Source organism: Hypanus sabinus, chromosome 15, assembly GCF_030144855.1.
Source record: "Hypanus sabinus isolate sHypSab1 chromosome 15, sHypSab1.hap1, whole genome shotgun sequence".
Taxonomy (NCBI): Eukaryota; Metazoa; Chordata; class Chondrichthyes; order Myliobatiformes; family Dasyatidae; genus Hypanus; species Hypanus sabinus.
The window spans coordinates 51,679,948-51,704,329 of record NC_082720.1 but is presented as its reverse complement, the minus strand read 5'-3'; the positions used below and the strand labels follow the sequence as shown (position 1 = coordinate 51,704,329).

Here is a 24,382-nt window from a genome sequence, read left to right as displayed (position 1 = left end):
ACAGCTTAGTATAGAGCCTTAGTACGCAGGATCACAAGAGGCTGCAGAAGGTTGTAGGTGGCCAGTTCCATCACAGGCACAACCCTCCGCATCATTGGGAACATCTTCAAGAGGCAATGCCTCAAGAAGGCATCCACCACTAAGGACCCCCACTACCCCAGCTTCTTACCCTCCATCATCAAATTTCTGAACACTTTCTCATCATTTTTTGCACTATATAATTTATAGTAATTTTATGCCTTTGCACTATATTGCTGCTGCAATATATAAATTTCACATCCTATGAGACATTGATAATAAGCTTGGTTCTGATTTACTCTTAAAATATACAGTGTAAAATATTTAAAAGGTTAAGATGTAGAATTTATTCAAAAATTTATACAATGCATATTAGTGTGTGATGTATAATAATGTTTTGAACAATTCTCATGCAATTGGCATACTCATGAAACTGGCACTCTCATTCCCTATGGATTGTTGAATGACTGAGAATATACTGTATTGAAATCAGTATTGTAGGTTAGCAAATTAACTAAATGTGTTAAAATAATGTAATTTATTTCCAAAGGTTCAGAATGCAGAACCAAGCTTTATGGATCCCAGGTGAGACTATGTTTGGAACCCTATATGCCATTCTAGTCTCCATACTGTCAAGAGGATATAGAATCATAGTTATGGGTGGAAGACTTACAGAATGACCTGTACTGAGAGAATAGGGCAGTCAATATTTAAAAACCTGTTATATGTCTAAATTTCTGATACCATGCTGAAAACTTGAAATGGGATGAACAGAATGTAAAAGATTGATGCAGCACACCAGTGAGTTTATTTTTACAATTAAGAGGGAGAAGAGCTTTGCAACTACAGTCTGAAGATTGGAGCTCCACATTACATATCAAACTGGTTAAATTGCTGGTGAATGGAGGGTGGTGTAATCTTCAAGCCAAAATCTTCAGGACGATTGGTTAATGGTCAGATAGCCGAGAATTATTATCAGGTAGTGTGGCATGTGAGAAGTTGAAGGGTAGTGACTTGGCCATCTATCATGGACTGTGGCTGTTGTGGGATATTCGGAGCAAGATCAGAGTGTGGAGAGTGGTTGTGGGGATATAGGACAGCAGATGTTTCATAATAAAGAAAATAGGAGTGAGAGTACTTGACTAAAGCATGTTTGCCATTCAAAATGATGCACCACAGCCTCAGCATCTCCTTTGTGAAGCACTCCACTTCCAGATGTTTCAACAATGTATTTATGCCTTTTTGAATTACTTCTAATGACCTAGCCTTCACTGCTCCCTGAGGTACAGAATTTCAGAGATTTATTATCTTCTGAGAGATTTCTAGGTAGTTTAGTTTTAAATGAAACAGGTTATCAAAAATTACAGGGGATCTTGATCTTTGGGTAAGTGGACTGAGGAATGGCAAATGGCAGTTTGGGAGGACAAACTAGGGTAGGGTTTTCACAGTGAGCGACTGGGCCCTGGGGAGTATTGTAGAATAAGGAATACAAGTACATGGTTACCTGTAAGTGGTGCCACAGACAAAGTGGTGAAGAAGGCATTTAGCAAGCTGGCCTTCAACATTCAGGGCACTGAGTATGGGAGTTGGAACATTGTGTTACAGTGGTTCAGGATGACAGTGAGTCTGCAACTGGAGTATAGTGTACAATTTTGCTTATCCTGTTATGGGAAAGGTATTATTAAGGTGGAAAGAGCACAAAGAAGACTTACAAGAGCATTGCAAGGACTCAAGGGACTGAGGATGAGCAGGCTAGGATTTTATTCATTGGACCACAGGAAAAAGAATGTTATAGTGGTGTACAAAAACACTTGAAGAGGTACATGGATAATGTTCAGAAGGATATGGGTCAAACATAGGCAAATAAAACTATCTTAAATTGGCATCTTGGTTGACATGGGCAGATTGGGCCATAGGGCCTGTTTTCATCTTGAATTACTCTTTGACTGCATGACTGACTCCTTAACTTGAAATTATGTTCCCTCTTTTGAGACTCTCCCACAAATGAAAATATCAAAACATCTATCACTCCTTATTCTTCTAAATTCCAAAGAATACAAACCCAACCAATTTAGCCTCTCTAGATAGAACAATCGTCCAAATCACTTTTTTTATGTAAAGGGATCAAAACAATTGGATTTATTTTAATGAGGGTCTAATACTGTAGCATATTCTGAAATTCTGTGTGCCTCGGAGTGCCTAAAACAGTTTCCCTCATAAGGTTCCCAAAAGCATTTTGCTTGGAAAATGTCTGGATCTCAACTGGAAATGCCTGTTTGAATTTCCAGCCATGATTTGACTTTGAATTAATTGTATAAGCAGTCCGCTTCAGGAGGGGAAAAAATACAAAAACCTCCCACTGAGAAAATGTGCTCTAAAATCAATCCAAAATTGTTAGCTTCTCTGCTTCTTTGTGCACGCTTACACTGCCATCCTCTGGCGATTTACCAGATTACATGAGTTTGTCTTGAGAGAACTACTTACTCATTGCTCAGTTCTGGATGAATGAGACAACTACTAATGGCCTGATTGTAGGACTGTTTTGCCTCATCCTTCAGCTTCATTTATTTTTGCATCACAAATTACTGGAACTACTGTATTTTAACAGACTATCTAAGATTTTGGGATCAACAGACTATCTTCTAGATGAAAACTGTGTGAGGGGAAAGAAGCACAGAAATAGGAGATGGAAATTGATAAATTAGAATTAAATTTGGGATGGCAACTATAATGAAGAGTAAGATTGGATTAAGAAAAAGAAAAACAAAAGGAAACAATTAAAAATGTTGACTCAAGAGAGACTGCAGATGCTGGAAATTTGGAGCATCATAGAAAATGCTGGTAGGAAATGAACAGGTCAGCCAACATCTATAAATGGAAATGAGTAGTTGATATTTCAGCCCAAGATCCTTCATTAGGACTGAGGATGAAAAATAGTTAAAATAAGGAACATTGTGGATTCTGACTCCACCAAGTTCATTCATCAGAGCTGAAAAGCATAAGTGAGATTTGAGGTATCTATACCTCATCAAAATACTCTCAATGTTGAGTATTGACTGTCAATATGTAGTGAGTGTAATTCATTCTGTCACTGGAATGGTGCAATTTCTTAATGTTTCTGGAGAAGTTGAATGAAGGTGTAGCTCTTGCTCAACAAAACATGGAGTGGCACAAATCATCCATCAATAGACTAGAAAACTGCATCAATCTGTTGGCTAGCTTGCCTCATTCTACCCCGTCTGAATTTGTGGTCTGAAATCAGGAAAATGTTGGTAATCTATCCATGCGTACACCAACCTGTCAAACAACTAATGTGCAAAAGTAGAACTGTGAAAATAAAAAAATTCTATGAACATCAGTTGTAAAGAGTCCTTCGAAGTGAGTCTGTAGATCCAAGAATTTGTTCAGAATTGTAGTAAGTGATGTTATCCGTGCTGGTTCATGTTGTAGGGTAATAACTGTTCCTAAACCTGGTGGTGTGGGACCGAAGGCTTCTGTTCCTCCGGCTTGATGATAGCGAGAAGAGAGCATGGCCTGGATGGTGGGGTTGTTGGATGATGGATGTAAGTATTGTTAACTCTCCTGGAAGGCATGTTGGAAGTTTTATTATAGTAAAGGTGCTCTGCAATTGTCTTTCAGTTATTTTACTGGTATCTTGTTGGAATTCTGTCCTAAAATAATAAAATAAATTACTACCATTCAGCACCCCAAACAGTCCTAGATGTGGTGACTCTTCACATGTGAGTCTGCATCCGGTGCTCCTGGTGAGACCCACTGTTGATTGGGAGACCGCTTCACTAAGCACCTACACTCAGCCCACCAGAAAAAAAGGGATTTCCTGATTGCCACCTATATAAATTCTACTTCCCATTCCCATTCCAACATGTCGGTACATGGCCTCACCTACTACCGCAATGGGGCCTCACTTGGGTTGGAGGACCAACACCTTGTATTCTGTCTGTGTAGCCTCCAACCTGACGGCATGAACATCGATTTCTCAAACTTCCTGTAATTGTGCTCCCCCATCCGGCTTTCACCATTCTCATTTCCCTCTCTCAACTTATCTCCCAACCTGCCCATCACCCTCCTCTGATGTTCCTCCCCCTTCCCTTGCTTCCCTGGTCTTCTGTCCTCTCCTTTTAGATCCTTCCTTCTCCAGCCCTTTATCTCTTTTCCCAGTCAACTTCCCGGCTCTTTACTTTATGCTTTCTCCTCACCAGGTTCCACAATCACCTACTACCTTGTACTTTTTCCTTCCCCTCCCCTCACTTCTTACTCTGACTTCTCATCTCTTTTTTTCTAGTCTTGATGAAGGGTCTCAGCTCAAAACGTCCATAGATGCTGCCTGACCTCCTGAGTTCCTCCAGCATCTTGTGTGTATTACTTTGATTTCCAGGATTTGCAGTTTTTCTCTTTTCTGGAAGTTCTCAAAATTAAAATAATGCTGCTAAATTGTTATGGTTTGGGTAAGTATTCAGCTTGTAAATTTATTTAGATTCTTTATCAAGGTACGTGAACTCATTTTGTTGCAGTTATTGCTGGATTAGACTGGATAAGGCCTTGTAAACATAAATTCTGCTTTGTATCAATACATCAGCTGCAGCAACCGTATGGCAAGCTGTTATCAGCATGTAATGTTTATTAGTGATTTCTAATAACAGGAAAGACCTTCAAGACTTCACCCATCTCAACATGACTGGGTTCGAGCTTCCCTGGCTATGAGCTTAGTTTCCAAGAGCAGTGTTAGATATTAATCGTAAGCAAACACTGTTTACACTTAACAGGGATCATGAAACAACAAGATATTGAGGAATTAGAAGCAATCATTAAACCACATCATTGGGTCTTTTTGAGACAAAAATGAGCAATAGTGACGATAAAGGATAAAGCTAAACCTCCTCATTTCTGTAGTGCAGTGCAAGTTAATTTGTAAAATTTGCAAATGGCTTCACAGAACAGATGCTGTGGATTCAGTTCCCCTGCATGGGGAACAGAGAACAAAGAGGCAAAGTCTGACCCGGAGCTTTCCAATTTAAGACAGGAGAATTTTTTCCCCTGAGTATCTTGAACATTTAGAGTTCTTTCCCAAAGAGCTGTTTAGACTGTCAATAATTCTGTGTGAGGCTGAAATAAATTCTTGTATTGTAAGGGAGTAAATGATTATCATCTTAAGGAAAGAATTGAGAATTGAAGACCAGGGACCGGTCAACCATGATATTGGATGGTAGAGTGAGTTTGTGGGTCATATGTCTTACTCCTGTTCCTTTTCCTTATGCAGTTTTGATAATATAAGTCCCTGTTAACTTGCCATAGGTATGATAGGCATCCATTGTGTTCTATATTACTGTGCTATTTATTCAATGCAACCTATGACTAATTTTGTTTTAATACATTGTATTTTAAATGAGGTATCAAATTAGATCAAGCAGCTGGATAAATGGTGGGACCTAGAATATGTGGCCAAATTTTGACCTTTCAAGTTGGGATGACATTTTCTGTTGGTGTTTCATTACAAAAGGGTAGTCTTGAGGCAACAGTGGCATGGGTACCTTTTTGGACATTGGTAGACAAGAGCAGAGATGGAGCACTTAATGAGATTGATGTCAACTGGCACAGTTGGCCATGAAGGAATTAAAAATCCTGCAAAACAACTAAATGTGTGAGACAAAGACAATGGAAGTATACAAAACAAATGTCTTTGCTGTTGCCACGTGCTGGAAGAAATGGAGGCCACACTTTTGTGGGACTGTTCTTGAGACCAACTTAGTTTATATGTATATTTGTATTGATAGAATAAATTGTAAGTTTTTAATTTAGGTTCCTGTGGTCATTTACCTAACCTAAGTTAGTTGACCAAGATAAGGGTCAACATATAATGATAATATGGTCAAGTTCAGAATCTGGCAATACCGAATAGGTTGTGAACAGTATAGTTCTGCTTTAGTGTGAGGGCAGGGAAATAGATCCAGACTGTCCCATAGTTACAGTGTGTGAAAAGCTGTGTTCACGCATCCAAATGTAGTCAATTTTAATTCATCCAGTAATGGATGCCAGGCAACCAGCAATTCATATATTCAGAAACCAAACCTAGACAATTTTAAATTGGTATATTGGCAAATTATTGGACATTACATACCAATAGTAATGTGGCTCCAAATGCTAAGCAGAATACCATGGGTCCAGCCAGATCAGTCTCATTCATAATGGTTCCATCTGCTGCTTTGAGTGGATGGAGAACAGTTGGTGTCTTCTGCCAGATGTGATCAAAGTTAATACCCAGTTCTAAAACGTTACAGAGAATTGAAAGTATTGAATTACTATTCAGTGATACCTATAAACAGTTGCTAAATAATTGGTCTACTCCTTCAAAAGACAGTACATATATTGTAAAAGGAAGTAGGAAGTTTTGAATGGAAGTATTTCTTATGTTGATTTCATGCTCCATATTTTGATTTGGAAAATATTGATGTACGTTACAATTCAATTCATAGCATTTGTCTTTGAAATGTTGATTTTACATCATTTATGTCCAGATTTTTCCCTGAAGTGGGTGGAGAATTAATAGACCTGATCTCAAATGGTAATGTTAATGGCCCTGCCATTACATTACTGGTTCACAAAATGTGGAAGCTAACAGATTTGATTTCTGGCTCTGGTGCACAACTCTTTTGGCTCGGTGTGTTACCTAGGTTTTGAAACTCAACTCATCCGAACATACACTACATTGGTATCCAACTGTGACAAACACTAACAGATGCAATTCCTTTCTTAGCCATTAAAGAATGACAGGGTGGGTAATGGCAAAGACACAGATTTATGCATCTCCAAAAATCAAAAGTGGGTAGATAGGGAAATATGCATAATTTTTGGGAATCGTTTAGATGTTTTTAAACTATTCAGCCAAAAAAAATTGTGTCCACAGGGCTACAACCTCCTTTTCATTTTCTTAAGGTTCATTACTCCAGATTTAATTGAGATAACATCTTAAATTAAATACAAAGTTTCAGAAATACAAATGCACATACATTTGTAGACCTCCTGTTGCAGTTGAAACGATTAACACTCAATAGCAAACAAGAGAAGATCAGCAGATGCTGGAAATCTGAGCAACACACACAATATGCTGGAGGGAGGAACTCAGCAGGCCAGGCAGCATTGATGGAAAAAAAAGTACAGTTGACATTTCAGGCCAATACTCTTTGGCAGTTCTCAATAAGTGCAAAACACATTTTTACCTTCCAATAATGGAGCCTCATCTTCAAAACTACTACTATATATGGATTGTGAAGAGCTTGGTGTTGGTGAAGGTTGGTGTTGGCTGATAGATCAGTCCTGTATACAGTTGTTATGGTCCTGTTGGATGAAAATATCCAGCTTGCTGTGTATGGCTATTGTAGTCCCTGTATGCAAATAATAATGAAATGCTGCATTTTTGGTCCTTACAGTCAGTTTCTATTGAATGTACTAATCAGGATATGATTGCACTACAAAATTTCATTCCTTATTAGAATTCCTGTCATTCCTTTTAAACAGTTGGGGCTTTGCGACCCTACTCAACTCTGCTCGATAAAGTATTAAATGTTTACTTTTCTAGGGTGATTCAATGGGGGAAAACACCACTTTCTATAGAATGCTTTAAGACCCTAAGACATAGGAGCAGAATTAGGCCATTCAGTCCATCGGGTCTGCCCTGCCATTCCATCATGGCTGATCCCGGATCCCACTCAACCCCATATATCTGCCTTCTCGCCATATCCTTTGATGCCCTGACTGATCAGGAAATGATCAACTTCTGTCTTAGATATACCCATGGCCTTGGTCTCCACCGCAGTCTGTGGTTGAGCATTCCACCTATTTACTACTCTCTGGCTAAAAAAGTTCCTCCTTACCTCTGTCCTAAAATGGCACCCCTCAATTTTGAGACTGTGCTCCCACCATAGAAATAATCCTCTCCACATCCACCCTCTCTAGTCCTTTCAACCTTTGGTAGGTTTCAATGAGATCCTCATGCATTCTTCTGAATTCCAATGAGTGCAGGCCTAAAGCTGCTAAATGTTTCTCATATATTAACACCTTCATTCCCAGAAACATCCTTGTAAACCTTCTCTGGACTTTCTCCAATAACAACTCATCCTTTCTGAGATATAGGACCCAAAGCTGTTGACAGTACTCCAAGTGCAGCCTGACTAGTGTCTTATAAAGGCTAAGCATTATCTCCCTGCTATTATATTCTATTCCCCTTGAAATAAATGACAACATTGGATTTGTCTTCTTTACCACAGACTTAACTTGTAAACTAACCTTCTGGGAGTCTTGCACAAGGATTCCTCAGTCCTTCTGCACCTCTGATGTTTGAACCTTCTTCCCATTTAGATAATAGCCCACATTATTGTTCCTTTTACCAAAATACATTATCATTATACTGTATTTCATCTGCCACTCTTTGCCCATTCTTTCTATTTGTCAAAGTCTTCCTCGTTGCTTCCTCAGCACTACCTACTCCTCCACCTATCTTTTTATCATCTGCAAGCTTTGCCACAAAGCCATCAATTCCATTATCATTGACAAACAATGTGAAAATCTGCGGTCCCAATAGTGACCCCTGTGGAACACCACTAGTCACCGGCAGCCAACCAGAAAAGGCCTCTTTTATTCCCACTCGCAGCCTCCTGCCTGTCAACTGTTCCACTCTCCAGCCAGTAACTTTCCTGTGATGCCATAGGATTTTATCTTGTTAAGTAGCCTCATGTGTTGCACCTTATCAAACGCCTTTTGAAAATCCAAGTAAATGACATCCACTGCCTCTCCTTTGTCCACTCTGCGACACAGACATGGCAGGAAAACAAACCCAAGTGCAGGACTCCGACACAGAGGCAGGATCAGAAGGCAGAATCTCCATAGCGAGTGTAGAATCAGGACCAGGCTGAGTCAGGACCTGGGAGACTTGGTTTAGGAGAGATACAGGGTTGAAGACTTGGAGCAAGGTTCCTCTCTCTCTCTGAGAGTCAACCAACAAACTGGCAAGGGCTGACCAGAGCTGTCGGAGTCTTATCCTCTGGTGGCTAATGGAAACCAAGTGCTGGTGATTGAGAGGAATTGGGAAAGATTGGGAATCAAGTGTGGGGATTAAGGACCAATTAGGGAGGAAAGGGAGAAGGTGGGAAATGCCAGCCAGGACCATGACACCCTGCTTGTTACTTCCTCAAAGAACCCAAACAGATCTGTCAGGCAAGATTTCCCTTCATAGAAACCATGCTGACTTTGATTTAGTTTAGTCTCCAAGTACCTCAAAACCTCACAGTTAATATCTTCTACTGTTAAACATTGTTGATGTTGTGGATACTTACAAGGCTATGTTTGTAGAGCTCACAACTTTGGATAGAATTGTCTGCATGCCATGTTGAAACACTGGTGCTCCACCTGTTGATATGTAGGCATCTGGTTGAGGTCCCTGGAAGTCCTGTCTCAATGATTGGCGGAGGGCTGGTCTCAGGGCACACATTTAAGACAGAAACAAGGCTTTCTTTTCTCTCTGAATCTTTGAATCTCACTTCCTCAAAGGATCTTAGACAAATTATTTGAAAATATCTAAGGTAGAGTTTAATAAATTTTTAATATGCAAGTGGCTGAGAAGGAACTATGGAATATGACAGTGAGTTGTAACCAGAGCAGCCAGGAGCTTACACAATGCTGGAGCAGGCATAAGGAGTCAAATGACCTGCTCTTGGTTTTGAGACCCACAAAACCATTGTGGGGTGGAACTTTTAATTCAAAAGTGGATAAATTCTCGCCAATTGAGGCATTGAGCAAGGTTGCAGTTGATGAGAATGAGAGCGGAGGACAGACAGGTGTTCGGTGCCATCTGCCTGCTAAGGAGGGCCAGTCTTCCTCACCCTCTTGCCTGTTGATATTGGAGGAGAATGCAGGAGCCTTGGTATCCACTCTGCCAGGATTGATCGGCAAGGCAGTGGACTTGATTTGGGGGACTTTGAGGTTCATGTTGCATGTGTTCCTGGATTCTGGTTACTCTTTCTTTCACAGTTTATGAGCTGTTTGATTGGGGTGATCAATGCGGACTGGGGTGTTTCAACAAAGAATATCCCTGTGGACTGAATTGACAGGTAGCACAATGCTGAACTGAACTAAACTGACTACTATTGAACTCCTAGTTTGATGATTGATATCCTATGTGTTGTTCTCTCGCTTTTTGCTGTTTGTGCAATTTGCTTGTGCAATGTGTTTGATGTTTTCTCAATCCGGTTCCATGGACTTTCTTTGTTTTCTGGCAGCTTGCAGGAGAATGAATTTCAGAGTTGTATTCTATATATGTACTTTGATAATAAATGTACTTTGAACTTTGAATTTTTTTCTCTCCTACTAGCTGTCCAGGTATGCTGATGTAGCACCTCCACCCTCTCAAAAGTGCATCATCTTTCATCAGATGCTGGATTGTTCATGGTTCAAAGAATCAATCCATGCTGTAAAACTTGCAAAACCAGTTAAATCAGATGCTGGCAGTGTTCTTAACATGGTTAGAATGCCAGTGCATATTTTAGGAGGAGCTGCTGTCTGTCACTTACTGGACTGCTGTAAAGCCAATATGTAGGCAGATTGCCAAGAGATTCCAGACAAAGAGGGGAAAGAAGTGAAGGAGGTAATGTATCCATAAACTGTAAAATGCAATGTTCAGAAAATTAAGTTGTAATCAACCCAGGCAGAATATACAGTGCTGTTCCTCTAGTGCGCATTGGGTTGCATCCTGGAAGAGGACAGACTGGTATATAAATGTGAAGGTGAGTGGAAAAGACAGACAACTGAGAGCTCAGGATGGTCACTGCAGGCAGAGCACAGGTGCTCTGCAAATTTATGTTTGTCTGCAATTGGTCTTGCCGATGCAGAGGAGCCCACCTTAGAAGTACCAAATGCAGTAGTGAGGTTGGAGGAGGTGAACATAAATGTTTGGCCATTTGCGACCCTGGGTGGAGGAGGTGTAAAAACAAGGGTTACACCTCCTGTGAAAGTATCAGAGATGAGGAAGGGCTGGATGGGGAGGGATTAGCAGACCAGGAAGCCACCTGAAGAACTGATCCTTGAAGAAAGGGTAGGGAAGAAGATGTGGTTAGTGGTGGGATCTTGTTGCAGCTCACAGGAACAACAATGGATGATGTGCTGGACATGGAGGCTAGCAGGTTAAAGGTGAGGTGGTGGAAAACTCGGTCTCTGGTCTGTTTGGAGGGAGGTAGGGTGAAAGCAAAAGCTGGGGACATAGAGGATAATAGAAGTCACATGGACTTATGAAATGGAAACCCTCTAGAGAGCAGATCTGATGGAGGCAGAGAAACTGGGAAAAAGGGGTGCAATCCTTACAGCAGAGGGTTGGAAGAGTTTTTTATCTAGGAAGCTGTGGGAGTCAGTGGGTTGATAATAAATATCTCCTCGGAGGGAGACTGAGAAATCCAGAAAATGGAGAGAAACATCAGAAATGGTCCAAGTGAATTTGAGAGCAAGGTGGAAGCTAAGAGTGAGGGTGATAAAGTTGATAAGTTCTACATGGGTACAGGAAACAGTCATTGATGTAACAGAGAAAACATTGATTAGCTTTTTAAGTCACGTATACATCAAAAGATATAGTGAAATGCAACATTTGTATGTTGCCTGTCAGGTGCCATGGTCAGGGATGTCTCGGATCGGGTCCATGGAATTCGAAAGGGGAAGGGTGAGCGGCCAAAAAGCAACATACATATTGGCACCAGTGACATAGCAGGTAGGGAAAGGGAGGAAGTTCTGAAGAGAAAATGTAGGGAGTTAGCTAAAAGGCTGAAAAGCAGTACTTCCAAGTAGTAATCTCAGGATTGCTGCCTGTAAGGGTAAGAATAGAAGGATTTGGCTGATGAATGCCAAGGAACTGGTGCTGGGGTACAGCTTCAGGCTTCTGGATCATTGGGATCACTTCTCGGAAAGGGATAGGTTACACCTGAACTTGAAGGGGACCAATATCCTTTCTGGCAGGTTCGCTAGAGTTGTTGGGGAGGTTTTAAACTAAACTGGCAGGGGGATGGGAACCAGTATGCCAGGGCTGAGAATGGGGCTGTTGGTACACAACTAGATGCAGTGTGTGGTGAGACTGTCAAGAACAAAAGGCAGGTGATAGGGTGAAATTGCAGTCAGTGTGATGAGTTGCAGTGTAACATGAGGACAAAGTCTAAAAGGAGAACAAATCCTGGACTGAAGGTGTTATATTTGACTCCATGCTGTATATGGAATAAGGTAGATGATCTTGTAGTGCAGTCAGAGATTGGTAAGTATGACGCTGTGGACATCACTGAAGTGTAGCTGAAAGAGGATTATCGTTGGGAGCTAAACATCCAAGGATACACCTTGTACTGAAGGGACAGGCAGGTAGTCTGTATTGATAAAAAATGAAATCAAATCCTTAGAAATAGTTGACATGGGATTGGAAGATGTAGAATCCTTATGGATAGAGTTAAGAAACTGCAAGGGTTAAAAGACCCTGATGGGAGTTATATATAGGCCTCTGAACAATAGCCAGCATGTGGGCCACAAATTATAAAGAGAGATAGAAAATGCATATAAAAGGGCAATGTAACATAGTTATGGGGGATTTCAATATGCAGGTAGATGGGAAAATCAGATTGGTGCTGGATCCCAAGAGAGAGAATTTGTAGAATGTCTACAAATTTTAGATCAGCTTGTGGTTGAGTTCACTAGGGGAAGGCTATTCTGGATTGGGTGTTTTGTAATGAACTGGATTAGATTAGGAAGCTTAAGGAAGAGGAACGTTTAAGAGGCAGCGATCATAATATGATAAAATTCACCCTGCAACTTGAGAGGGAGAAGTTAAAGTCAGGTGTATCAGTATTACAGTAGGGTAAAGGAAATTACAGAAACACAAGAGAGGACCTGGCCAAAACTGAATGGAAGGAGACACTAGCCAGGATGACAACAGAACAGCAATGGCTTGAGTTTTTGAGGACAATTCAGAAGACACAGAACAGATACATCCAAAGAAGAAGATGTATTCTAAGGGAAGATTGACACAACTGTGGCTGACAAGGGAAGTCAAAAACAAGCATAAAAGCGAAAGAGAGGGCATGGGTATAGAGCAGAAATTAGTGAGAAGTTAGAAGAGTGGGAAGCTTTTAAAAATCAACAGAAGGAAAGATAAAAAGACATAAGGAGGGAAAAGATTAAGCATGAAGGTAAGCTTGCCAATAATAATAAAGAGGATACCAAAAGATTTTTTCAGATATATGAAGAGTAAAAGAGAGGCAAGAGTAAATATCGGAGTACTGGCAAATGATACTAGAGAAGTATAATGGGGAGAAGGAAATAATGGACAAACTAATTAAGTATCTTGCACCCATCTTCACTGCGGAAGACACGAGCAGTATGCTGGAAATTCAAGAGTGTTAGGGGGCAGAAATGAATGCAATTGACATTGCTAAGGAGAAGGTGCTTGAGAAGCTGAAAGGTCTGGAAGTGATTAGGTCACAAAGGGATCGAAATCCCTTACTATCTTTCCTTTCAGTTAGTTCTGATGAAGGGTCTTGGCCCGGAACATTGACAGTGCTTCTCCTTATAGATGCTGCCTGGCCTGCTGCGTTCCACCAGCATTTTGTGTGTGTTGTTTGAATTTCCAGCATCTGCAGATTTCCTCGTGTTTGAACTACTCCCATCATCCCTAGACTATTTCAAGGACTCTGCAAATTGATGTTTAATATGCTGTGTGTTTTTTGCATGTTTTTTGCCATTTGCACAATTTGTTCCCTTTTTTGCATAATGGGTGTTTGATATTTTCTTTGAATGGGTTCTATGGTGTTTCCTTGTTTTGAGGTTGTCTGTGGGGAAGACAAATCAGAGGGTTGGATACTGCATACATACTTTGATAATAAATGTATTTTGAACTGTGAAAGATACTAGCATGGAGAGAGGATTAGCTGATTGACAGGAAGCAAAGAGTGGGAATAAAGGGAAGCTTTTCTGGTTGGCTGCTCATGACTAGTGGTGTTCTGCAGGGGTCAGTGTTGGGACCACTTCATTTTACGTTATGAGTCAATGACTGGGATAATGGAATTGGTGGCTTTGTAGCCAAGTTTGCAGACAATACAAAGATAGCTGGAGGGGCAGGTAGGGTTGAGGAAGCAGGGCATCTGCAGAAGGATTTAGACAGATTAGAAGAAAAGGCGAAGGAGTGGCAGATCGAATACAGTGTTGGGAAGTGTACGGTCATGCACTTTGATAGAAGGAACAAAAATGTAGACAGTTTTCTAAACAGGCAGAAAATTTAAAAATTTGCATTGCAAAAGGACATGGGAGTTTTTGTGCAGGATTCCCTAAAGGTTAACTTGCAGGTTGAGTCAGTGATGAGGAAGACAAATGCAATGTTATCAGTCACTTCAAAACGACTAGAACATAAATGCAAGGTATATTGTTGATGCTTTATAAAGCACTGGTGAGGCCTCCCTTGGAATATTTTGAGTAGCTTTGGACCCTTTATCTAAGAAAGAATGTTGGAGAAGATGCGGAGGAGTGCTTGGTGGCTGTGGGCCTGTACCTGCCAGAACTTAGAAGAATAAGAGGGGATCTCATTGCAACCTATTGGAATGTTGAAAGGCCTAGACTGGATGTGGAGAGGATGTTTCTTATGGTGGGGAGTCTAGGCCCAGAGCATTCAACTTCAGAATAAAGGGACATCCATTAAGAACGGAGATGAGGAGGAATTGGCGAATCTGGAATTTGTTGCTGCAGGCGGCTGTGGAGGTGATGCACCATCAATAACTCACTCTGAGACGTAAGGCGAGATATCGGCTTTTATTGACTGGAAGAAGGAACCAGGAGTGAGTGTCCATCATACTATGTCCTGGAGACTGAGGCCGAGCGTCAGGCCTCAGATCGCCTTTATACAGGGGCCTGTGGGAGGAGCCACAGGAGCAGTCAGCAGGGGGCGTGTCCAGACAGGCACATAGTTCACCACAGGAGGCAGGTCATTAGATGTGTTTAAGGGGGAGGTTGATAGGTTCTTGATTAGTCAGGGCATGAAAGTTTACAGGGAGAAGGCTGGAGAATAGTTTTAAGAGGGAAAATGGATCAGCCATGGTGAAATGGATGGGCCTATATTTTAAGGTCAAATTCAAACAGCAAGGATTGTGCTGGGCAGTGCAACAAGGGTTGCCATGCATCCAGCAACAACAGAGCATGCCCAAATTCACTAACTCAAACCGAATATCTTTGAAATATGGGAAGATGCCAAAACACCTAGCAATCATGAGGAGAATATACACCTTACAAACAGCAGATGGAATTGACCCCTGAGCTTCCATAATGTTGCATTATGCTAACTGCTGTACTACTGTGCCACCCTGTTGTGCTAAACAAGGGCTACTCCATGAAGCCCATGAAGAGATAGGTGTAGATTAGGGTGTAGCTTTGACCCATGCGAGTGCCCATGGGCACGCCTTTGTTTTGAACAAATTGGGAGGAGTTAAAAGAGAAGCTTTTCAGGTTAAGAACAAGTTCTGACAAGTGTGTTTAGGTCTAATATTGTACAATATTCAAAAAATAAAATGATTCATACCCAAAAATGACTAAAACAGGATCTGCTTGATCCAATGGGCTTCACCCATCAAATCATTGTGAGATGGGACCAGATGGCTCCTGGTTCTCTTGAGGCATTAAACGGTTTCCAGTTTATGATGGTTCTGGTGAAACACAATGATGACATACAGGCAGCAAATCGAATTACTAACTACTTTATTAATCACACTTTTTCTGGCAAACAATCACTGTAATCAATAGCCTGTAACTTCTGTTTCGGAGATGGATTGTTGAGCTACCTGTTCGACCTGGCATCTCTGTGGTGTGAACTGAAGGTGCAATGTTGTGTGTACAGGCTGAATCGAAGTGGTGGAGCCCGGACCTGCTGTTTCACTGATAGAAGTGCTGGGTCAGATTGGAGAGGGTGGGTATGAGCTGAATCAAGGCAGTGGGACCTAGGCCAAAGAGAGTGTCGAAGTGGCAGGGCCTGGCTCTGAGAGTGAGAAACAAGCTGAGGTTTGGCGGATTTAAGCACCAAACCAGTTCAAAAAGGTCAGGGTATCAGGGTCAGAGGCAAGGGATGGGCCAGTGTGCAGCTAGGTTTACTCATCTCTCCACTGAGCTGAGGCTGTGGCCTGCAACTATTGACTCCTGGATTAGTTGTGCCTGGCTTCGCGGCTGTGAACTCACTTTCTTGAACTTTATTTCGGTAAGTTATTTGTTTACTTATTGTTTTCATGATTTTTTCAAGCTTTTTGCAGCCTGGGTGTTTGAGAACCTTTTCTTTTTAATGGGTTCTGTTGGGCTTCTTCATTTTGTGGCTGCCTGTAAGGAGACAATCTCAAGGTGGCATATAGTATACATCCTTTGATAATAAATATACTTTGAACTTTGTGAAGCAAGCAGAAAAAAGTGGCATTCCTTTAAGGCATGTTTCCCACAGCAACTATATTTATATTGACTTCTCCACAAGAAACAGAGCTTGCAAATAAAAAGGAGAAAGGGCCACAATTGCTCAGAGGGACATGCATGTCCTTGTCAATTGGATAAGTGGCAGGTTAACATTGAGACATACTAGCCCATATAAGGTGACTTCAATAGTTGATGGGTACAGTTTTCTCATCCCAGAATGTCATTTAGTGGAGAAATGCTGGAAGAAATTTTATGTGCGCATAAGATGTGTCAGATGATCATACATAATTGAGACCTACAAACAGGAGATCTCATTGCAAATGGACATCATAAGGAAGTCTGAGTTTAATAAATGAAGCTGCATTCTCTGGGAATAAACAAAATGCTATAATGAGCAGCATAAACAAAATGCTGGAAGAACTCAGCAAGTCAGGTAGCGTCTATAGAGGGGCATAAACAGTCAATGTGTAGGGCTGAGACACTTTGTCAGGACTGGAAAGGAAGAGGCAGAAACCAGAGTGAGAAGGTGTTGCAATGAACCATTAAGTAACTACAGCAATGATTCAGAGATTAATGGGGATCTGTATGACAGGGTGTGAGAAGATTTTGCTGTGTTATCTGTCCTCTTCTTGCTGAATATTAATGCACTCTGCGTGCTGTTAAAAATATCAGAATCAGGTTTATTATCACCAGTATGTGACATGAAATTTGTTAACTTAGCAGCAGCAGTTCAATGCGATACATAATATAGAAGAAAAAGATAAGAATAAATAAATACATAATTCAATTACATTATATATACATTGTTTTGGCACAATTTTTAATCTATTCAGAAATAACATATATTAAAAAAGTGAGGTAGTGTTCATGGGTTCAATGTCTATTTAGGAATCCAATGGCAGAAGGGAAGAAGCTGTTCCTGAATCACTGAGTGTGTGCCTTCAGGCTTCTGTATCTCCTACCTGATGGTAACAGTGAGTAAAGGGTATGCCCTGGGTGCTAGGGGTGCTTAATAATAGATGCTGCCTTTCTGAGACACCGCTCCCTAAAGGTGTCCTGGGTACTTTGTAGGCTAGTACCCAAGATGGAGCTGACTAGATTTACAACCTTCTGCAGCTTCTTTTGGTCTTGTGCAGTAGCCCCCACCCACCACACCCCCCCCCCATACAAGATAGTGATGCAGCCTGTCAGAATGGTACATCTATAGAAGCTTTTGAGTGTATTTGTTGACATGCCAAATCCCTTCAAACTCCTAATAAAGTATAGTCGCTGTCTTGCCTTCTTTATAACTGCATCGATATGTTGGGACCAGATTAGACCCTCAAAGATCTTGACACCCAGGAACTTGAAGCTGCTCACCCTCTCCACTTTTGATCCCTCTATGAGGATTGGTATGTGTTCCTTCATCTTACCCTTCCTGAATATGGTGTAGAAAGGGTCTCTTGACTTGCACTAGGGAGTTTTATTTTGCAAGTTCCTAATGAAAGTCATCTATCTAAATGGGGTCCTTTATATTCAGTGTTGCCAGTCTGATCTGCTGTGAGATGAGGAAGTGGATGCTGAGCAAGGATATCCTCTTCCTCTTGCTTCTGTTCTCTGGCCCCAGCACATGGCTGTCAGACTTTGATTCCTCTCTCTCCTCTTCCTCCAGCGGCAGCTGCTATTGTCAGTGGACAAGGTACACTGGGATAACAATGAAGTTTCCACATCTGCAAGGCTCCTCCAGACTGACCTTGAGAACATAAAATCTCCTGTTTGCCAGCCTATAGCTGTCTACTACATTGTATTGTTACAATTACTGTTACTGCCTCAGATGAAGAGATTCAATGCAGGGTATTCATATTTCTATCAAGGCATGCAGGGAATGACAGTCAAAACAGCTAATAACAGCAAGAGAAAGCTCCTGTAAAAATTCCATGGATTAAAAGTCGACTGATTTTGACAAATGGTTGCTATCAGGTCGACAAAATAGCTATTCTAAGCTCTGTCACAGAAAGGGATGACCAGGCAGCCAAAGAAAAAGTTTCAAGGATCTGCGCAAAACTACTTGAAGGAAAATAATCTGCCCCTTACTCTTTGGGAACCGCTGGATCTTACCTTCTCAAAGTGGAGAAGGAGAATTTAGGATGATATTGAGAATCTGCAGGCCATGAACCAGGAGCCCCCACCCCCACCCCGCTGGTCAGCACTACCTGCCCCACAGATGGAGGGCATTTCCCACATTGGCCTCATTAGTCTCCTCAAAGCCAATCAAGGGACTTGTCAGTTTATGTCATCTGTACTGAGTACCTGTGTACAGTTTTATTCTCTGGACAAAGAGCTTGTAGAGGTAGCTGAAGTAGAAAGGGCAAACAAACAAAAAGTTCAGTTTTTCAATTAAACTGATGACTAAGTTTTCTCTCTCTCAGTAGAGTAAGTAGATAAACGGAGAAGGACATGGGAAGATGGAGGGGCAGAGAAGGAGGGGTGGAGGGGTAGGGGTTAGGGGAACAAGTGGAGGGGGAGGGTCAGTCTATACCCCCTGTATATTGACCTCTCTGCTAAGGCAATACATCCTTCCTCTTCACCCTGCTAAACTTCCTGTAATTTCATACATCTTGATTAAATTTCCCCTGAGTCTCTTTTTCAAAGCAAATGACTACAGCAGAGGCAATCTTAACTTAAAATTAAAGTTCTCATGCACTGACAACATCCTCACAAATCCCTTAGGTAAAATTTCTGGAGCAGTCATACCTTCCCTTTAACGTGGTGACCAGACTATAAACAGGCAACCAACTGTGCCTGATTAGTCTTTTATAGTGCTGTGCATTCCTTCTCATGGGTATTATTTTACACAGTTACTGATGAAGGCTAAAAATGTTTGCAACTGTTTGACCCCTTTATTTACTTGCCCAGCTGCTTTCAGCTCTCTGCAAGCATGCACTCTGTTATGTTTTGAAACTCCAAACATAAAACTAATCAAAAGAAGAAAAGGAGAGCCAGGGATAACTTGTGTTCTTCATTTTCACTTTTAACTTATGATGAAGTATGCCATTCACTTACTTTTACAAATAACCCATAATGAACTATGTAAACAACAAAGAATGCTCAATCAAACAATATACTAACAACGTTACTCAAATATTACTGAAATATTAAATACATAGTACTCCTTCTTGCTTAGCTATAAACTCCAACTCATATACAGTACTGTGCAAAAGTCTTAAGCACATATATAAGGCTAGGGTGCAAAAGACTTTTGCACAGTGCTGCAGTATTTTTATGCATTGCACTGTACAGCTGCTGCAAAAAAAAAAAGAATTTCATGACATAATGTGAGTGACAATAAACCTGATTCTGATATGGGTCTCTATTGTGGACTGAGAGTAGGAAAGGGGGAAGGGAGAGGGGAATCATGGTAGGGAAAAGGGGAACAGTGAGGGGAGGAAGCAGGAAGCACCAGAGAGACATTTTGTAATGATCAATAAACTAATTGTTTGGAATCAAAATACCTTGCCTGGAGCCTGAGGGCTGGATGTGTCTGCACCTGTATCACCCCTGTCCCTAGCCCTCCTTCTCTGCCACCTGTCCCACACCCCTCCCCACAGAGCTCCACCCTCACCATTACCAACATCCTTTGCACCCACCACATTTTCAAACTCCCTTTCTGCTCCACATCGACAAATACAGTATTATGCAAAAGTCTTGGGCACCCAAACTATATATATGTGCCTTAGACATCTGTACAGTAATATATATACACTCACACACACTTTTATATGCATAGTATACTATATTATATGGCTACTATAGCGCGGAGGCAGTGGAAAGTGTACTGTATAAACAAATGGATTGGGGAAGAATGAAGTTCAAGACCAAGAAGTCAAGGAGCCTTGTTCTTAGGAAAGGAAAGCTGGTTAACTTTCATTTCACCCTTCGTGGATTCCATCCATTCAGAACCAACCAGTTAAGAGCCTCGGGCGATGGTACACAGAGGAGCTGAGAGACACCAAACAGGTTCAAGAGACAGGAGAACAGATCAGCAGAGGTCTGATGTCTGTCGACAAATGTGGCTTGCCTGACAAGTTGAAGTTGTGGTGCTTGTGGTATGGACTGATGCCACGGATAATGTGGCGACTAACTGTCTATGAAGTGGCAATGTCCCATGTTGAGGCAATGGAACGGAAGATCAACTAGTATGTGAAGAAGTGGCTTGGAGTACCGAGCAACCTCACTAATGTTGCAACCCACAGTAGCCAGACAAAGCTTACCATCCTAATGCAATTCCTTGTTGAAGAGGTCAAGGTAGCCAAGGTAGGATCATTCTTGATGCTTCGAGACTCAAAAGACCCTGTCATCAAAAACACCCAGCCAGATGTGAGATCAGGCAGGAAGGGGTCAGCCCGGGCAGCAGTTAATGAGGCAGAGTCTAGATTGAAGCACAAGGAGACGATTGGGGCTACCCAGCTAGGCCGCCAGGGACTTGGATGGACAACCCACAAGTGGTGGTCATCTTCTACAGGTAAGGAGCGTCGTGAGCTTGTAACACGAGATATGAGAGGTAGAAGAGGAGAACAGGTTAGCTAAAGCAGCTGGCCTCACCAAACAAGGTGCTTGGACCTGGTGGGAAAGTGTTGAACAATGACATCTATCTTAGAATGTTCTGTGTCAGATGGAACTGCTCAGCATTTCTTTTCTATACAGAGCAGTGTACGACCTGCTCCCAACACCTGCCAACCTCAGCACCTGGTATGAAGATAAGACAGACAGGTGTGCTGCTTGTGGTGAGAAGGGAACACTTCAGCATATTGTGAGTGCATGCAGAGTCAATCTTTCCAGCGGCATGTACACTCGGAGACATAACAACGTTCTCAAAGTTGTAACAGAAGTGGTTGAGCAGAGGGTACTGCAGCACAACTTATCTCATGCCCCATGCTGCACAGAACATCGTATATCATTTGTGAAAGAAAGCTCTGAGTCAAGGGTGTACAGCGCAGGCCCTCGATCAAGCATACTTTCTTCAGCCATTGATTGGTGTGTCAAGGCCGACCTGGATGGGAAAGGCAGTTTCCCGGAGCAAATAGTTTTCACCACATTGTGTCCAGATATAATCGTCTGGTCTGACACCAGTAGAGAAGTGGTTATTGATGAACTCACTGTCCCCTGGGAAGACAACATCGATGAAGCCCATGAGTGCAAGTTAACAAAGTATGCAGAATTACAATCAGAGTGCAGAGACAGAGGGTGGAATGTCTCATGGTATCCATTCGAAGGAGGGTGCCGTGGCTTTATTGCGTTCGCTTTCCAGAAGTGGCTGCGTGACCTTGGATCACTAGAAGAGAGATCAAGTCAACCAGCAGGGCTGTAGCTGGGGCAGCAGAGGCAGGATCATCATGGGTGTGGACCAAGTACGTCCAGAGGGGCAGATAGTCGGACAGTGTGTCCATCTTTTGCAAACCCTTCAGTAGCTGCGTAGACACCTGAAGAGTAGACTATCTGTTGGATGGAAGTGACCTACAACTCTGATAGAGGCTGATGCCAAGTTGTTAAGCTCATCAGTGGGAGGTGGTTCTTCAGCACTGCTGGCCCACCACCGTGAGGGAGTCTTGATCATAAGCGGGCCGAAACTCCTGATGGCAGATCAACTGATGATCCCACTGATGATAGCACAGGATAGTTAACATCTTAGTCCATGCGTATTTTCAATTCTTTATATACACACACATACTTTTATATGCATAGTATTCTATATTATATGGCTGCTATATACACATCCACGGCATAGTAAATTTCAAATTATCACGTTCAGACCTGAAGATTTAGTTACTGAAAGGGGTAAGTCACTCTGCTTAGCCAGAGAAACTTGTGGCTTTGAAGCACTCTCAGGTTCTGGGGACTCCTCCGTGACCAACCACCAGCCTCTCCATCTCCGACCGACCACCGGCCTCTCCATCTCCGACCGACCTCCGGCCTCTCCATCTCCGACCGACCTCTGGCCTCTCCATCTCCGACCGACCACCGGCCTCTCCATCTCCGACCGACCACCGGCCTCTCCATCTCCGACCGACCACCGGCCTCTCCATCTCCGACCGACCACCGGCCTCTCCATCTCCGACCGACCTCCGGCCTCTCCATCTCCGACCGACCTCCGGCCTCTCCATCTCCGACCGACCACCGGCCTCTCCATCTCCGACCGACCACCGGCCTCTCCATCTCCGACCGACCTCCGGCCTCTCCATCTCCGACCGACCTCCGGCCTCTCCATCTCCGACCGACCACCGGCCTCTCCATCTCTGACCGACCACCGGCCTCTCCATCTCCGACCGACCTCCGGCCTCTCCATCTCTGACCGACCACCGGCCTCTCCATCTCCGACCGACCACCGGCCTCTCCATCTCCGACCTACCTCCGGCCTCTCCATCTCTGACCGACCACCGGCCTCTCCATCTCCGACCGACCTCCGGCCTCTCCATCTCCGACCGATCTCCGGCCTCTCCATCTCCGACCGACCACCGGCCTCTCCATCTCCGACCGACCTCCGGCCTCTCCATCTCCGACCGACCACCGGCCTCTCCATCTCCGACCGACCACCGGCCTCTCCATCTCCGACCTACCTCTCCATCTCCGACCGACCTCCGGCCTCTCCATCTCCGACCGACCACCGGCCTCTCCATCTCCGATCGACCACCGGCCTCTCCTTCTCCGACCGACCACCGGCCTCTCCATCTCCGACCGACCACCAGCCTCTCCATCTCTAACCGACCACCGGCCTCTCCTTCTCCAACCGACCTCCGGCCTCTCCATCTCCGACTGACCACCAGCCTCTCCATCTCTGACCGACCACTGGCTAAATCTTTTTCTCCCAGCCAAATGCCAGCTTCTCCTTCTCCCAGCCAAGCACCAGACTCTCCTTCTCCAAGCTGAGTGTTGGCTTCTCCTTCTTTGACTCATCCGCTGGTTCTTTCGACTTCCCTGTCAGCGGGTCCGGACAACTAACAGATCATTGACGTGGTAGACCTGCTATACACATTGTTCTTGGAGTCCAGTATATTCTTACAACCATAAAAATCACATTTTAAAAAGAAATGATCCCTCAATGCTGGCTCTCCTGTTTTTACCACATTACCAATATGGCATGGTTGAGTTTTACTGTTGTGAATGTCATTTATACAGGAATGATATTTTCTCCAGTATAAGTTCTTAGCTGGATATCTGCAGGGTTCACTTCTTTATCTTTGAAATGTCCTTCAAACTCATCTTGTGAAATGACTGAAACAACCAAGCCATTGTTCAATTCCATTTTAATTAATTTACTTTTCTCTTCTGCTGTAAGCTATATTGCTACCCTCTTGTTACCCTTCACATTGTAAATCTCAAGCCTGTATCACTCTCATCATATTCAGATTTTTCATTGACAGCACATAGAGTAGAGCTTTTCAAACTGCAACTTGATTATTTACTTCTTTCTTCTCCCTGTGTAGTCAATTTACTTTTGTCTACCCAATATGCTCCTTGTCGCTTTATTGCGCCTTGTCCTACTTTGTTGCATTTCTGCAAGTTTTGCCCTTATACCTACATTGGTCTGGTATATGTGAATCACGGTCATGATGGTAACACAGTTTTCTCTGCCAGGCAGGTTTCAGTTTAGAAGTTGCAATTTTGTTTACATTCTCTTTCAGTACTGTCTGCAACTCAATTGTGTCTCTCACCGATGTTCCCATTGCTACAGCAATTTCAACTGCTCTTTTAATTGTGTGTTGTGCTGCAGTTAGGAGCTGTGTTGAACACTTTCTAGCAAGATTCAACAAACTAAATGTTTGTTGAACTCAGTGCATCTTTAAACCCATCATTAAATGGCAATGCTTGGACAATCTCTTCAATTCAGCCACACGAGTTGTAATCGACTCTCTTTCCTTTT

General features: G+C 42.6%; 1 long non-coding RNA gene across 1 annotated transcript in view; it reads left to right on the top strand.

The window, feature by feature from the left end:
- Positions 1-3,560: 3,560 nt before the first annotated feature.
- Positions 3,561-24,382, top strand: part of LOC132405524 (uncharacterized) — a 32,361-nt gene continuing 11,539 nt past the window's right edge. The window contains exon 1 of the long non-coding RNA XR_009515907.1: positions 3,561-3,581. This is a non-coding gene — a long non-coding RNA (uncharacterized LOC132405524). The remainder of the gene's footprint in view (positions 3,582-24,382) is intronic.